We start from the raw sequence: 14,935 nt of genomic DNA on the forward strand, positions 1-14,935 counted from the left end.
AGGGGGGGTTAATTCATTACTGAGTTAAAACATTCCAGAATTATTCATAGAGTGTGGACAGAAAGCTGAGTATAGCTGTGGTGTTCCAGCTCAGAAGGATGAGTGAGGGTCTGTGTACAGCCTGGGCTCATATGCAGAGGGAGGGTCCCAAGGGGAACCGGCAAGGTCCGAGAGGTTGGATATTCTTTTGGACCCAGAAGCCACCAAGATGGCCTTGTATATGGATGAAGGGCGTTAAAGTGCACCCCAAGCCCAGGACACACCTCCAAGGGTCCCGGAGAATCCTGCTCTGGCCTGAGAAGATCAGGTCTTTGGGATACATTGCTGGAGAGACCAAGGACACAGGTTTTGTCCCCATGTGGAGCAGGCAGTGCCTTAAAATGGGTCCCCAGCAGAACAAGGGAACTTGAAGAGCTCGGTCCCTGCTTCCCTCCACACCTGCTGCCTGGCCACGCACACACCGGGCATCCTGCAGCCACACTTAACTCGCCCCTCCTTCCTTCTGAGACCCAAGCAAATGTCAGTTCTTTTCGTCTCCTTCCACTTTTATTTCCCAATTGCCCTCTCCCCGTTCCCCCTTCCTTGGCCTGCTCCCCCCTCCCCCCATCTGCCCTAAAGAGCAAATTCCTATCCTGACCGAGAAGCTTTGCTGGAATCTGGGAGGCCTGGTTTGGCGAAGGGAGAAGAGGCAGTCGTGGCTGCAGCTCCAAGAGCAGGACTGAAGGAAGGAGGGGTCATAGCAATGGGGAGAGGGGCGCTTCCGGCAGGGGAGGGGGGCTGGTGGGACGACTGGCCCCGGAACCCACCTGGCTTCCCGAGAGATGCGGAGTGGAGGATAGGGGGTTCTCAGGTTCCCTGCCCTGCCCTCCAGTGGGGACCATGGCAGTGGGGGGCAGCTGGGGAGGCACTCCCGCCTACGCCAGCCTCCAGTCCCGCTCAGCGCCCCCAGGGCGTCTGGTCTAGGCTGCCATGGAGACCAAAAGTCAAGAAGAGGGGCCCAGCCCAGGGGAGACCAAAACGTCAGTGGCAAACCGGCAGCCTTGGGCCTTGCCAGGCACGGCAGCTGCTCTGACTCGGGGTGCTCACTCGGGGCCCTCGCCCTCTCCAGGCCTGTGTCTAACAACACTCTGAAGCCCCATCAGCAGGGCTGGCTGGCTTCCCCCTCCGCCAGCCCAGGTTAACCCTTGCACAGCTGGGCGGCTTCCTCCTGTTTCAGCCCCCTCCCTCGCACACTTCCTAGCATCCTGGCACATGGTGGCCTTCCGCGGCCTGCCCAGCCAGCTCCTAGAGGCTGCCCCCTTCCCTGTCCCCAGTTTCCTCCACACGGGCAGGTCCCTGATTCCAGTCCTCCCAGAGAGCCTGGCAGTCCTGTCTCCCCAGATGGCCTGAGCACTTGGCCTGGGAGGGTGGCCTGTTCCCAGCCCAGTCCGGCCTCGAGAAACTGGCGTAGAGTCCAGGGTTAGAATGGACAGGACTTAGCAGTCCTCCAGTCCAGCCCCTCCTTTGCAGGGAGGAAACTGAGGCCCAGAGCCACACAGGGGCAGCTCCTGATCGCCTGGTGAGGAGGAGATCCAGGGTGCAAAGGGCCCAAGAGGAGGTGCGGGCAGCCTCTGTCGGGGAAAGGGCAGAAGATGGGGAAGGACAGGGACAGTCGCCGGGTCGGGAGTACCCAGCTCTCCCAGGGGAGGGCAGGCCTGTCCACCTGAAAGGGCAGGTGTTGCCTGAGGTTGGGTGTGGAGGGCTTTCCAGGTGGCTGAAAGTGAATCACACCTCCATGTGCATTGCACGTCCGCCTCTGGGCGTGCTGAATCAGCGTGCCTTGTCCTGCACGTCCAGGGAGGGAGGTTGGCGTTGCACGTGTGGAACAGGCCCCAGGGCACCGGGCCTCTATATCTTGAGGTGGTTCTCAGAATGTTCTGGCTCACCTGTGTGCTCATGTGTGTCCTTGTCCAGCCTCCGTATGTCTTACGGAAATCTGTTGTGTGCAAGAGTGTGTCTGCCTACGCGGGTGTGCGCATACAGGGACCAGTGAAGGGCTAGCTATAGGCACATGAATTCACTCTGCTGTGCCCATCGTGCAGAGATGGGGAAGCACTGATGTGCTCCGAGCTTCGGCCAACTCCAGTGCCTGGGTTTCCAGCTGTCCCAGCTGAACTGTGCACAGATGTGGGCTGCTCTGCTGCAGTCATAAGCAGACCTCCCGGGATTTTTCCAGAGGAAACGCAGAAATATTTTGGTGTCTGTTCTGGATAGTAGGATAGAGAATGGGGATGGGGCTCGAGGATAAGTTTCAAAAAGGAGGGACTGCAGGTCACAGGGAAACTGAAGAAGAAAGACCATCCCCCAAAGGCCAGTGTGGGGCCTGGGGGCAAGGCAGGAGTCTCTGATGGCTTTCAGCTGTAGGGCCCCAGGTACCACCTGGGAGAGCGATGTCTCCAGCCACCAGGGATGCTGGCCCCCAGCTCCCAGCCCACTGCCACTCCGCCTCTCCTGACGCCTCTCCGTGAGGGAGCAGGGTCCCCCGCAGGGCCCTGGGCAAGTGCCCCACTGTCTTCTGGGAGAACACACCAGCATACCTCCATCCCCTCCACACCATGGGCTGTGTGCCAGGGATGCACCTCGCATATACATGCACCCAGCCACCACGGCACCGCCACCCACACACCTGACCACACACACACACACATCCTCCCTCACATCCTATGCCAATATTTCAGAACCACAATCACAGACACCACACGACCCCCCCACTGCACACTAACGCCAGACCACACTCCAAACCATACATGCCCACCTCCAAGGGCAGTGATCCTGCACACCCACCCCCCAGTCTTCATCAAAGTCTGCCCCCGTACGCAGTTCCAGACCTTTCCAAGCCAAGGAATAGGCCTGATGCTGTTCTCAGGCTCTTCATCAGAGCAAACCATTTAAAGCTTTACAAGAATTTGACTAGTTCCTGTCCCACAATTACCTGCGCTGCTTTAAACCCCCTCCCCCAGGGATGAATTCTCCCATTCAACTCTACCCCTTCCTCGTCCCTCTCCAGGGCACAGAAGTGGCTCTCTTCTAGGCATTGATCCTGAGCTGGGCCCCCTCTGCCTTTTCCCTCTGAGGTGGGAGACATCCTTGCACATCTTACCCAGCAAACTCTCCTGGAGCAGTTACTCTGTGCCTTGCACGTGTGGGGCAGGTGAGAGGCACAGGACCGGAAGAGATGCTTTCTCTACCCGTAGGGAGCTTACAGCTCAGCAGCAGATGGGGCATGGACTGTAATGGAGCCACAAGACACCGTGTCAGAAACAGGGATAAACTCCACAGGTGGGAGAGAACGCTGCCAGCCCCCCAGAGCAGATGGACTTCCTGGGGGAGTGGCTTGTGGGCAGCCTCTACCCATGGGCATGTCCCTCTGCCCGCGTAGGAGTAGGTCAAGACGTGTGGCCTCACTCCCACCCCACAGAACTCGCACATCACCCTGTTGTAGTGTATGCATATAGCGCTTCTCTAAATTTACTTTGTGTATTTGGATATCTATTTTTATCTGTCCACCCCTGTAATGTAAGGGAAAGCAAGTCCATTGCACTTCAAAAGGGGTCTGGTGCTCCTTAAAACATGGAAGGAAGATAGAAAGGGAGGGAGAGAAATTGGGAGATTGGAACTGACATATATACACTAATACATATAAAATGGATAACTAATAAGAACCTGCTGTATAAAAAAGTAAATAAAATAAAATTCAAAAACAAAAAAGAAAGAGAGGGTAAGAGACTCATGCCAGCGCACAGGGACATGGAACGCATGGTGTGACAGGAGAAAGATGGTGCTGGGCCTTGAAGGCCAGGCTGAGGAAGCCATTAGGTCTGGAGCAGGGCACTGACGTGAACAGACCAGTGAGCCCCCGTGTTACAGAAGGTGGCGTCCAGCTGCTCGCCACTCAACAGCCAATAAAGAGGCAAGGCTGGAGGAAAGGAAAGTTTGCTTTATTTCAGAGGCTGGCAACCTCAGGCGGAGGGTAGACACCTGTACAAAGGCCGACTCCCCCCCCCACCCCACCACTGACAATCAGTGGGCAAGAGCTTTTATAGGCGGAGGGAGGGGGCTACGTGCAGAAACGGCTGGGTCAGCTCTGACGGTCATCTTGAGATTGGTCGTGTGATCATCTGATCAGCGTCATCTGGATCGTTTTTTAAGTACAGTTAGTCTTCAGTTCCAGGGTCGGTTTGTTCCCATTTCTTTGAGGCCAGTTCTCAGAATTGTGGCAGCTTATGTCATGACTACAGTCTGCTCGTCATGTAGTTAACTTCTTCCACCTGATGGGGGTTTCAGTATCTATAAGACAGCTCACAGGATGTGGCTCAGAATATCATCTATAGCCCTTGAGGAGGACCTAAAGGTCCTTGACTTTGCTTAATGACTAAACTAATATTATTTAATCTTGTTGGACTGTTTTCCTTTGTTTCTGCATTTTCTCACTTCTCCGAGTAAACTTATTCTTTAGCTAAAGTTCTTCCACAGACAAAAGGCAGGCTGAGGACATGGGGGGCAAGGACCACAGGGTCCTGCTCTGTTTCACCTGGGCCAGCTACAGAGAGTGCAAAATGATTTTGACTGCGGGGCATCTGGGTCTCAGAGGGAGCCAGTTGACACGTAAGCTCCATACAGTAGCAGGATTCATGTGTATGACCTTTAGCGTTACAGGGTTCTATATAAACCTATTACAGCATTACAATTTACATTATAGGGGTAGGACAGACCAAAACAGATTATCAAATAAACAAGATAAGGACTTCCCTGGTGGTCCAGCAGTTAGGACTCCACATTTCCCATGCCGGGGTGGGGGGTGCGGGTTCGATCCCTAGTCAGGGAATTAGGACCCTGCATGCCATGCAGTGTGGCCAAAAAATTAAAAAATAATAATAAGATAAACTCAGATAAGTCTTCTCTCCTGAGCTTCTCCCTCAGACCAGCCAACAGAAATCAGTCCTAGGTGGAGATGGGTTATGATGCAAAAGTCCTGTGTTGGAGAAAACACATTTCTACGGAGCAGCCGTATCATTGTCTGCATCTAGAGCACAGGAGTAATTCGGGCATTCTCCGAGAGGAGAGTGGCTTAGTCACTCATCCTGTCCTAGGAGCCCCTTTCCACCCTTTAGAGTGTGGACCAAGCCAGCACCCAGGGTCTCACTCTCGCTGGGGAACAGCTCGCTCGATTCTAGAACCAGAAAGGTAGGTGGGAGCTGAGAGAGAATCCTTTTGTGAGCCACCTGCCCACTTTCCCAAGCGGGGCAGGACAAATGCTCTGGGGAGGTTTCACTCTAAACTTTCTCCCATTGGAGGGAGGTTTTATCTCAGCAAACATCACCCAGGAAGGCCTGGAGATGCAGGAGGGGGGCCCTTTGACAACTTCAGCACGTTAGTCTGCTGTCCTGTGTACTGAAGACTCCCCAGCCCTCCTGCTTCCCGTCCTAGAGCCGAGAAGTCCAGCACTGCACGGGGAGGCTGCACTGTCTACAGCGTCCAGGCCCGGAGCCAGGAGGAGGGATCCTGGGTTCTCGTCTTGGCCCCCAGGACTCCCCTCTGAAGCAGGGCATCTCTCATCGCTCTCATCGGAGCCAGGGCAAGTCAGAGAACCCAGGGTCCTGGAGAGAAGGGGCAGAGCAGCAGAACAGACCAGACAGGAGAGACAGAGTGGGTGAGGGCACAGGCTCTGGACTTGTCAGATAAACGGAACTTCAGCCCCAACTCTAACCCCGACCAGCTCTGCTGTCTTGGTCAGGTCAGTTCTGCTTTCTGCACCCCTGTTTCCTCGCCTGTGACATGGAGACAACCATCACCACCTGCCTGCTGCAGAGGGATGCTGTGTAGGTCAAAGGAGACAGGAGAAGAAAGGCATTTGTGCTGCACACACCGGGCCGATCAGGCTGCTCCCTCCCCTCTTCTGCACTGCACATGGTAGCAGGACAGACTAGAAGGCCCTCCACCCAGAATTAATTAGGACGCTCTTGTTTCTCAACACGTGCCTGGAGTCTGAGTCCCAGCACCACCACTCACCAGCCAGGGAACCTTGAACCAGACAGCTCGGCGCTCTGGGCCTTTTCTTTGACCTGAGAGAGGAGGAGCTGGTGCCAGATGACTGCTAAGCCCTGCCTTTGTCCCCCAGTCCCTCCATCCCAGACTCCAGAATTCTCCCTTCTGTCATCTATAGCCCTTGAGGAGGACCTATCTTGCTCTCAGCCCAGGGGAGCCTGCGGAAGAGGAAACTGGGCTTCTAGTGAAGGTGCCGGCTGGCTGGCGGCTGAGAACGGCTGCAGATAACACAGGGGATGGGACAGCAAAGGACCAGAAGTGAGCCTTCCAGCGCTCCTCATGCAGATAGGCAAAAGATGGGGGGCTGGGGGTGCCAAAGGGGAGCTCCATTTGTTACCCCGGCACCTTGTGCTGAGCATCCTTTCTTTCTTCCATCTTTCATGTTCATTCATTCACCTGCTTCTGCAGCAAACATTTATACAACATGCCAGGTACCATCCTGGGCGTGGGGAATACAGAAGTGAGTCCGCTCACAGCCTCGTGAGGAGACCACACGAGATGTAAACAGATGGTTCCCGGCTGGTGTGAGGAGGGCTAGGAGAGCAGCCGGGTGCCTGGGGCACAGGGGGAACCTGCCCCGGGCCACGTGGGACAGCTCTTACCCAGACACGCAGTCGGCTTGCTGCAGTGATGGGAAAATACAGAAACTGCTTGGTGCCCAACAGCTTAGGGGGTGGTAAAAAAAATGCCAGAGAGAAAGGTTACCGGGTGGGATAATTAATGTTTTGCTAAGGAGGAAATTATGAGTGTGTGTTGCTCAGCATGGAAACACCTCAACTAACAAAACAGCTCCAAGAAAACAAGTGGAACCACAGGGGTTTTCTCACAAAAATTAAAAAAATAGAAGAAAAGAAAAAGCAGTCACAGACGTACCTCCTCCAGTGGCTGAAAGGACATTCCCCGCCAGGTGAGAAAACCAAGCCCTGGCGCTGGGCAGGGCAGGGCCGGGCCGCCACTCTTTCCTGGGTGAAGGCTGGCCAGCACCCAAAGCCCGCACTGCAGCTCCTGACCCAGGCTGCCTTCCCCTTTCAAGGCACTCATCCATCACTGAGGCGAGGGGAGTTCTGCCCACGCTGGTCAAGCATCCTAGGGAAATTAGAGATTGTTAATTCCCGAGGGAGTATTCAGCCGGTGTCACATCTGGACGCCTGGGGTCCCACTTTCAGGGGAAGTGTTGCATTGTCTGCAGCTCATGGTCACAGCAGAAGAACCTGGTTAATAGGAGGAGATAAGCTATTTTTGTTTCTACTTGTATGAACTGTAAAAAAAAGTTCAGAATCTCCAGGCGACAGTACCGGCCCAATGAGCCTCTCTCCAGTTTGATGCCAAAGCTGACAGGGGCTGCCAATTAGCGCCAAGAAAATGAGCCAGAACCAACGTGCCTGCTCTCTTCCCCAGGTGCGATTCCAGGGCCATTGCCGCTCAGGGGGATGGCTCTAGCTTTAAGCCTCCCTCTAGAGTCTGGTCCAGGCCTCAAGAGACAGAAGTTCAGGAAGGATCCTCTTCCCACTGTCTCCAGATGCTTGGGGGCTGGAGCCCAAGGGAAAATTTATAAGACAGGTCTGTTGCTGCAGCAGCAAGGCAACCGGGAACTCCCTCTTCTGCCCCTGACTACCAGCAGATCAGCCCCAGAGTCCAGGCACGGGTGAGCCCTCGGCTGTGTGGAGACAGGGGAGAGAGCATCGTACCCGCAGAGAAGCCCAGGGAGCCCCCGTCCTCCACTGGGACAGGATCGGGCCTGGGTCTTGCCATCCAGCGTGGGCATGGGTGATCCCTGTTGGTAACCCCAGAGCAGATGCAGAGCCAGCAGTCCCCACCATGCCTGGCCTGTGGGGAGCAGGTTTGGGGTTTGCCATTGGCAGCGGCTTAGCGTTGACTGTGGCTCAGCTCCGGGACCCACGGTTAGCCTGAGGTCTTCCTCTGCCTGAGCTTCCTGCTGCCCCCTTAGCCATCAGAGACTGCCACGTGCGGCCACTGATCTTCCTCCCTTGCTTCCCCCCAGTTCGTACCCAAGGTGTGAACGCCCCTCTCGTGGGTGTTTACATCCCTGCTGAGCATGTTAGGCAGGTCTTTGGTTGGCCAGCTCTTTCCACTAGAGACCCCACAGGTCAGGGTCCCTGGGCACTTTCAATGTCAAAGCAGATCTGGCTTAGAGTCCCAGCTTTGCCAGATATGAACTATTTGGTCATTACAACAATAAAATAGCAAAAATATTATTTTACAGATTTATATTAAATAAGACAGTCTAAAAAAACCCAGCACCCAGTTGTTGTCGCCCCCTTCTTCTTCTGCCTTAAGGTCCTAGGAAACAGACTCTAAGAGATTGGTACGCACTTACTGACGTGCTCTTGGGATGAGGCTGGTGGGCGAGTGAAGGAAGCAGGGCCGGGTAGAGGGAGAAGTTGGTCTGTGATGCAGTGGCATCCAAGGCCTCGGCCGACCCCACTGGGAGCTTTGGAGCTGGGGTGGCCCTGCAGAGATGACCCACCTTGAGGCAAGAGGGCTAAGCCTTGTACCCGACGGCAGCTGGTCATTGGATGCAAGGTATCCCCCAACCTAGGAAGGGGCATGACCTTGGGCAGTGCAGCCCCCTCGGGCTGAGGGCAATTCTGCAGGGACGTGACTCTGGGCAGCAATGAGCGCCTCCGTCCTAAAGGGGGCGCTGGGCTGCGTACCGCAACACCTCGCCCTACAGCCTCTCAGCTCTCTCCTCCTGCCCCAAACCTAATACTAGTTTCCAAGAAGTGAGTTAAATTCACTCTAGTACGAACACAGGCTGGGAATGATCAGGCCGCCATTCCTCTTTGGGCCCAAACTCTTAAATGTGGGGCTTTGGACAAGTTCTTTCATTTCTTTACCCTCAGTTTGCTCATCTTTAAATAGGCTCTGCTCACCTTTCTGCCTTTCCTAGGGGGCTGTGGGGAGCTTAAAAGGCCATCGTGCAAATTGTGAAATGCTCTGAAGCCAGTGGGATTTTTGCAACATGGTGCCCACACAGACCATAAATTCAGAGTCAGTCCTAATTCCAGTTACGCTTACTTGTGCGCCCATAAGCTCATGCTTTCCTGTCGGGCTGTGTGTCCTTCTCTGAGGCGTGGAGCATGGATCACCCCAGCCACGGCCCACCCAGAGGGCAGCGGAATGACAAAGGTGTTGCTTGCAGGACCCGAACTGGTTTGGGTGTGCGGACAGCAGGGCCCTGAGCCCCTGGACACTGTCCTTTGCTGGGGGGCTGGGCTCAGGCCTGGCTTTTCCAAGAGGCTGAAGAACAGTGTTGCGGTGCCCGGACAGGAGGCAGCAGATGCCGTGCACTGGGGCGCTTGCTCGGAGTGCCTCGTTTCTTGGTCCTGAAGGTGGAGCAAGTGGCCCTCCTGGTCGGCTCCTGACCGCTGGGAAGTCTCAGCCACCACCTGCATCCGTCATCAGCTGCCCTCCCTGGGAGTGAGATGCACCCAGAAACATCCTTTAAATCAGCAGGCTGCTTCTAGCCACACCATGTCTGTCTGGCCCTCGACAGAGGTGAGTCACATTTTCTCCCCCAAGCCCAGCTTTGGGCACCATTTCTAGGTGTTTCAGAAGCCTAGTTATAATGCTTTTCCTTTCCACTGATTGTGCCTGGACTCCTCCATCTAAGCCATTTTACCCATTTGAGTTCCTGCTTCTTTTCTCTCCTCACCCCCTTTTTCTCTAAGTCTTTGTGGTGGGGAGCAGGGAGGGGGACCCTCAAAGGACACTGAATTTCCAATGCCAGTGCCCTCTGTGGCCGAGGAGCTTGTTAAAGGTTCAGGATCTGTGTTCTGCTAAGGCCTCCAACACCAGCTCTTTGCGCATCTGCGAAGGCTGGCCTCGGAGGGACCCAGGTGACTCGGAAGTCTGCACGCTGGCCTCTGGAGTCTGCCTCAGCTGCCCATTTGCTTCAGCTGCAGGTCTGCAGTAAGAGAGGAAAGGAAGCCTGAATGCTGGCAAGACCACTCCAGTCAGCGGCAGCAGCGTCACCTGAGAACTTGTCAGGATTCCTGGGCCTCACCTGAAAACTGCTGAAACAGAACTTGGGTAGGGGGACCCCACCACCTGTCGTTGAACTGATGCCCTCCGAAGAGGACCACGCAGGAAGCCCCCTTCATCAACCTCAGGAGAGCACGGTTGGCCTTGACCCTATCTCAGAACAGGCCAACCATTAGCGCCACTGCCACCGGGACTGGAGAGCAAAGGTGGGTGTGGCCTCCCAGCAGAGTGTCTGAGGTTCCTGGTGTAGTGGTGAGGAGGGAGTCGAGGGGAAGGTTCTGGAATGCAGCCCAACATTCCTAGGGACCTGGAGACCTGGGCCATTCCACAGATCCCCGAGGCAGCACCATCCCCTACCCCCCAGAGTCAACATCTTAAAACCCCTTCATTTCCCAGGAAACACCCAAAGCCTTGGAAAGTTAGGTCGCTTGCCCAAAGTCTTTCAGAAAGTTAGTGGCTGAACCCAAACTCAGGCAGAAGGAAAATTGATCTGAATGCGAATCCCAGCTTCTGAGGCTACAGGGATTTGTCAGTTCATTCAGTCATTCAACAAACAGCACCTACAGCCTGCCTGACTCGGTATAAGCTCATCTACACCCAAGCCTGTGTGGTAGAGGTGACCGTTTCCATTTTTCTGATGGAGGGAAATCGAGGCTTCCAAGGGCAAAGTTACTCTCCCAAGTTCCACAGCTTGGAAGCAAGCAGCAGAGTCAGATTAGAACCCAACGGCCAGCTACAAGCCCAGAGCTTGACCCATGACTGATCTTTCCCATGAAAAAAATCCTAATGGCCAATGCCAACAGCTCCTCTTGTCCCTGAGAAAGCCCATGTCCCCAGCAGTTCTCCCGGGGACACAAGCCAGCTCTGTTCCCAGCGCCAGCCCAAGAATGGACAGAAAGGGCAGCGGAGAATCATTATGGGGAGGAGCTTTGGCTGCGCCCTTTAACTTCACTGAGACTGAGCCCCCGCCTCAAGACCCTCAGCCCTCCTCGGCCGGGGAGCCCCTCCCCACCCCCAGTTCAGCATGGCCTTGGGCAGGGCTCCACCATTAATTCCAGACACCATGTCTCCTCTATTTATGGGTTTTTTCTTTGCTCCTGCGGTTCTCCCTGGATGAGTGCCCCCTTTCCCTGGATTTACAGCATCCTCCTGCGGTGGGGTTGATGTCACTTTAATGAGAGTTACAGCCGCCTTCAACTGTGACTGCAGCATTCCAATTTATGGCCTGGCCTCCAGGAGTACAGCAGGACTTCTCCCTGGCAGGAGGGGTGGCCTGGGATGGGGGTGGAAGGTGGAGGACTGCAATCTCCTCCTCGTGCCTGGGGACAGCCGGCCCCAGCTTGGAACTAGGGCTCCAGGCTGGAACTGGGACGACAGGGAACATTAAGAATGGGGCCCGGGGAGGGCGTGCACTATAGGTTTGGGAAACAAGATCTCTCAAATTTTCTGGCCACTTCTCCCCCTTCCACGCCTGTGAGAACCATAGTTCTGAACTGGAGGACCCAGGGCAGAGGAAGGTAGAGGCATTCACAGAAAGCCTATTGTTGGCTAGTTGAATCCAGATGTGGATGGTGGGAGGGGGGAGGGAGGGGGGGAGGGAGGAGGGGAAAGGCGGAGGGGAACTGGGAAAGCGGAACGCCCGGCAGGAGTGCCCGAGATGCCCTGGAATTATTTCTGGATTTCAGTGCCTTCTGATTGGGGTCTAAAAGTGTCACCCCAAATTGGCCTCCATTGTCTCCAGTTAATAGATAGGAGGCGACATTGCCAATGGCTAAGCACCTATGGAAAACCTGCTGCCGTGTGTAGAGGACTATCAGGTACCTCTTGCTACGCAGCCCAGACCTCCAGCTGTGTGGACTTGCCCTCTGCCCAGCACCTCTGCTACAGGCCCAAATGCAGAGGTGAATGCCTGGACATAGAATACAGTACTTCATTACATTATCACAACAACCCGGGACTTCCCTGGTGGTCCAGTGGTTAAGACTCTGCGCTCCCAATGCAGGGGGTCCGGGTTCGGTCCCTGGTCAGGGAGCTAGATCCCACGTGCCACAACTAAAGATCCTGCGTGCCGCAGCTAAAAGATCCCACACGTGGCCACGAACATCCCTCATGCTGCAACTAAGACCTGGCGCAGCCAAATAAATAAATAAATATTTTTAAAAATTATCACAACAACCCGATGAGATAGGAATGATTACTTTTGAGGCTCTCTGTCTCAGAGGCTTAGCTACACATCCAAGGCCGTACAGCTGGAAAGTGGCAGAACCACAGTTCAGACTTGCGGCTGTCTGATTCCACTGCCCATGCTCTACCACCCACTTTGGAGTCATGGCATTTGCCCAAGACCCAACTTTTCTTAGAAATCTGAAGTTGGCTCAAAGTTGCCCCAAAGTCATGCTGAAGACAGGCTCCCTGGGGCAAGACCTTGGCCATGTGTTTATAATGCTCCAGCCCGCTTCGCCCTCCCCCGTGCCCTCCTGGGAGGTGGAGTCTGCTCTCCAGTGGCCTTAGAGAGGGAAGTTGCACTGTCCAGGAAGGCCCAGGGTGTAGATTCCCCTAGAGGCCCTTGACCCTGGAGAGGGGAAGGACCTGTCCCCGCCCTCCCCAACTCCCTGTTGCCTCATCCTCCCCAGGAACAGGAAGTCCATGATCGGGTCCAAAGGCTCAGCTGGGAGTGGGAGCCAAGGGCTGCAGCAGCGGGGACATCACCCCTGCCCTCCCCATCTGGGGCCGAGCACACAGGGCACATCTGGCCCTGGGCAAGAGGCTGTGGCTTGGGTGAGACCCAGGGCTGTGTAGCACAGAAGCCCCTGGAGAATGTAAGTGGGAGCCCAGACTTCAGAGTCAGATGGCCTGGGTGTGGCCCTAGTTCTGCTGCACTAACTGCGTGACCTTGGACAGCACACCGTGCCTCACTGTGACCCCCTACAAAGTGGGGGGCATCGTAGTTTCTACCACCTGGAGTGCAGGTGGGTATTGATGGGATGCTGTATTTAAAGCTTTTGTAGTGAGCTCCAGAAATGTTACCTGGTACGTTTCTAGATTCCACTTCCCATGCCACTGCTGATTCCAGCTTCAGTTTCCTTACACTTATTATAGGTAGAAAGATCCTTTTAGATGAACCATTCAGTTTCCCCAGGTCTTCCCAAACCTTTCATCCCAGGGACCCAAGGGACCATAGAGGTATTAATTAGCAATTAATACCTGGGACAGGCCCAGGAAGTGAGGGAGCCTTGCTGGCATTAACTGATGCTATCAGATCTTTGCCTAGTCAGAATGGAGTGGTGCAGGCTGCAACAGCCTCTCTGCCCTTGAGATTCACCATCTGCCCAAGACTATACCCCCAGAGTGGCTGTGGTGGGTGGATGGGCGGGCAGCTTCTCCCCTCCCTCCTCTTCACAGGGCCCAGCATGGAGAAGGGCAGGGACGAGCCAGGGGAGAGGCAGGGATGGGGCTACCTCTCCTATGAAAGGGTCGGGACCATGTTCTCAGGCCAGCTAACACACTTCATGCTATGAATGCCAAGGGCTGTGAGAGATGCCAGTCTCTGGCAATGGCTCTCAACTAATTTAATGAGCCCGGGGAGCCTGTTTGAAATGCAGAGTCCCAGGCAATGCCCTCAGTGGTTGAGGTCCAGGGACCTGTTTTGTTGTTTGTTTGTTTTTTTTGCTATTGAGGGATATTCATTTTAATGACAATTATTTATGAAAAATAACATATTTATTTATTTTTAATCATTAGAAAAGATAAATTTTTAAAATCCAGAGATACTATGTAACATTATTATAGTAACAAAATTGCAAGAACATAGCATCCAAAGTTGATAGTATTATAAGGAATCTGTATATACATATAACACTTTTGGAAAGCATTTATGAGTAGTGCCACAAAAAGTTATTTCCTTTAATTTGTTAATCTCACTCCTGGAAGTTCACTCTTTTTTTTTTTTTTTTTTTCACACACACGCACACTGTATTTTATTTTTACAAGAGGTAAATAAACTGACACCAAGCATGGGACCTGTGTTTTTAACAAGCACCCAGGGGATTCTGATGAGGTTGGTCTGCAGCACCACACTTTAGAGAACGCCGGTCTGATGTTTGTATGTCCAATATTACTCAGTGCAAAGCCAGGCACACAGTAGGCAACAATAATAAATGCCGATTGAAGAATAAAATGAATGAGTGAGTGAGTGAGTGGGCAGAATAGAAGGAGACTGAGTATCTGTAGGGTCTATAACCGAAGATCTGCCTTCCTCTAGGAATGCCCTCCCTCGCAGAAAAGTGGGCCCCTCCTCTCTGGCTCACTCCCTTTTGTGGGTGGGACCAGATTTTTTCCGCTGAAGTTACAAGTGGCTGTCTAAGTTCTAAGGAAAGTTCTAGTCCACGCAGAAGAAACACACAGAGTCCTTTTCCCCACCTCCAATCTAACCAGAGAGGTCAGGGATCCCTGAAGATTCTATTTCCAGAAAAATGCAAATACATGCAAAGATTTGCCTGTAATATCCAGAGCTCTGGACCCTGAAGCTCTCGGTGGTTAAGGATCCCTGCCGGGGCATCCTTTGATCTGTGAGTCATTGTTAACTGCTGGGAGGTGGGCAAGGGGAGGGGAGGGCCCGGAGGAGTGTCTGGACAGAGGGAGAGGCATTCGGGGCTCTGCCCCCACCTGGGGAGAGGGGTGGGCAGGAAGCCAAGGTTTGGCCTGGGTTTCTTTGCTTCCTTCTCCATCTCTCCAGGAGAGCTGAGGGGCAGCTAGGGCAGCAGGGGCAGGGCTGGGGTTCTGACAGACATGGGGCAGGAAGCAGCTGAGGTGACCCAAGAGTGTCCCAGGGAAGGCAGTAAAGGAA

This window comes from Orcinus orca, chromosome 8 (genome assembly GCF_937001465.1).
Source record: "Orcinus orca chromosome 8, mOrcOrc1.1, whole genome shotgun sequence".
Lineage (NCBI taxonomy): Eukaryota > Metazoa > Chordata > Mammalia > Artiodactyla > Delphinidae > Orcinus > Orcinus orca.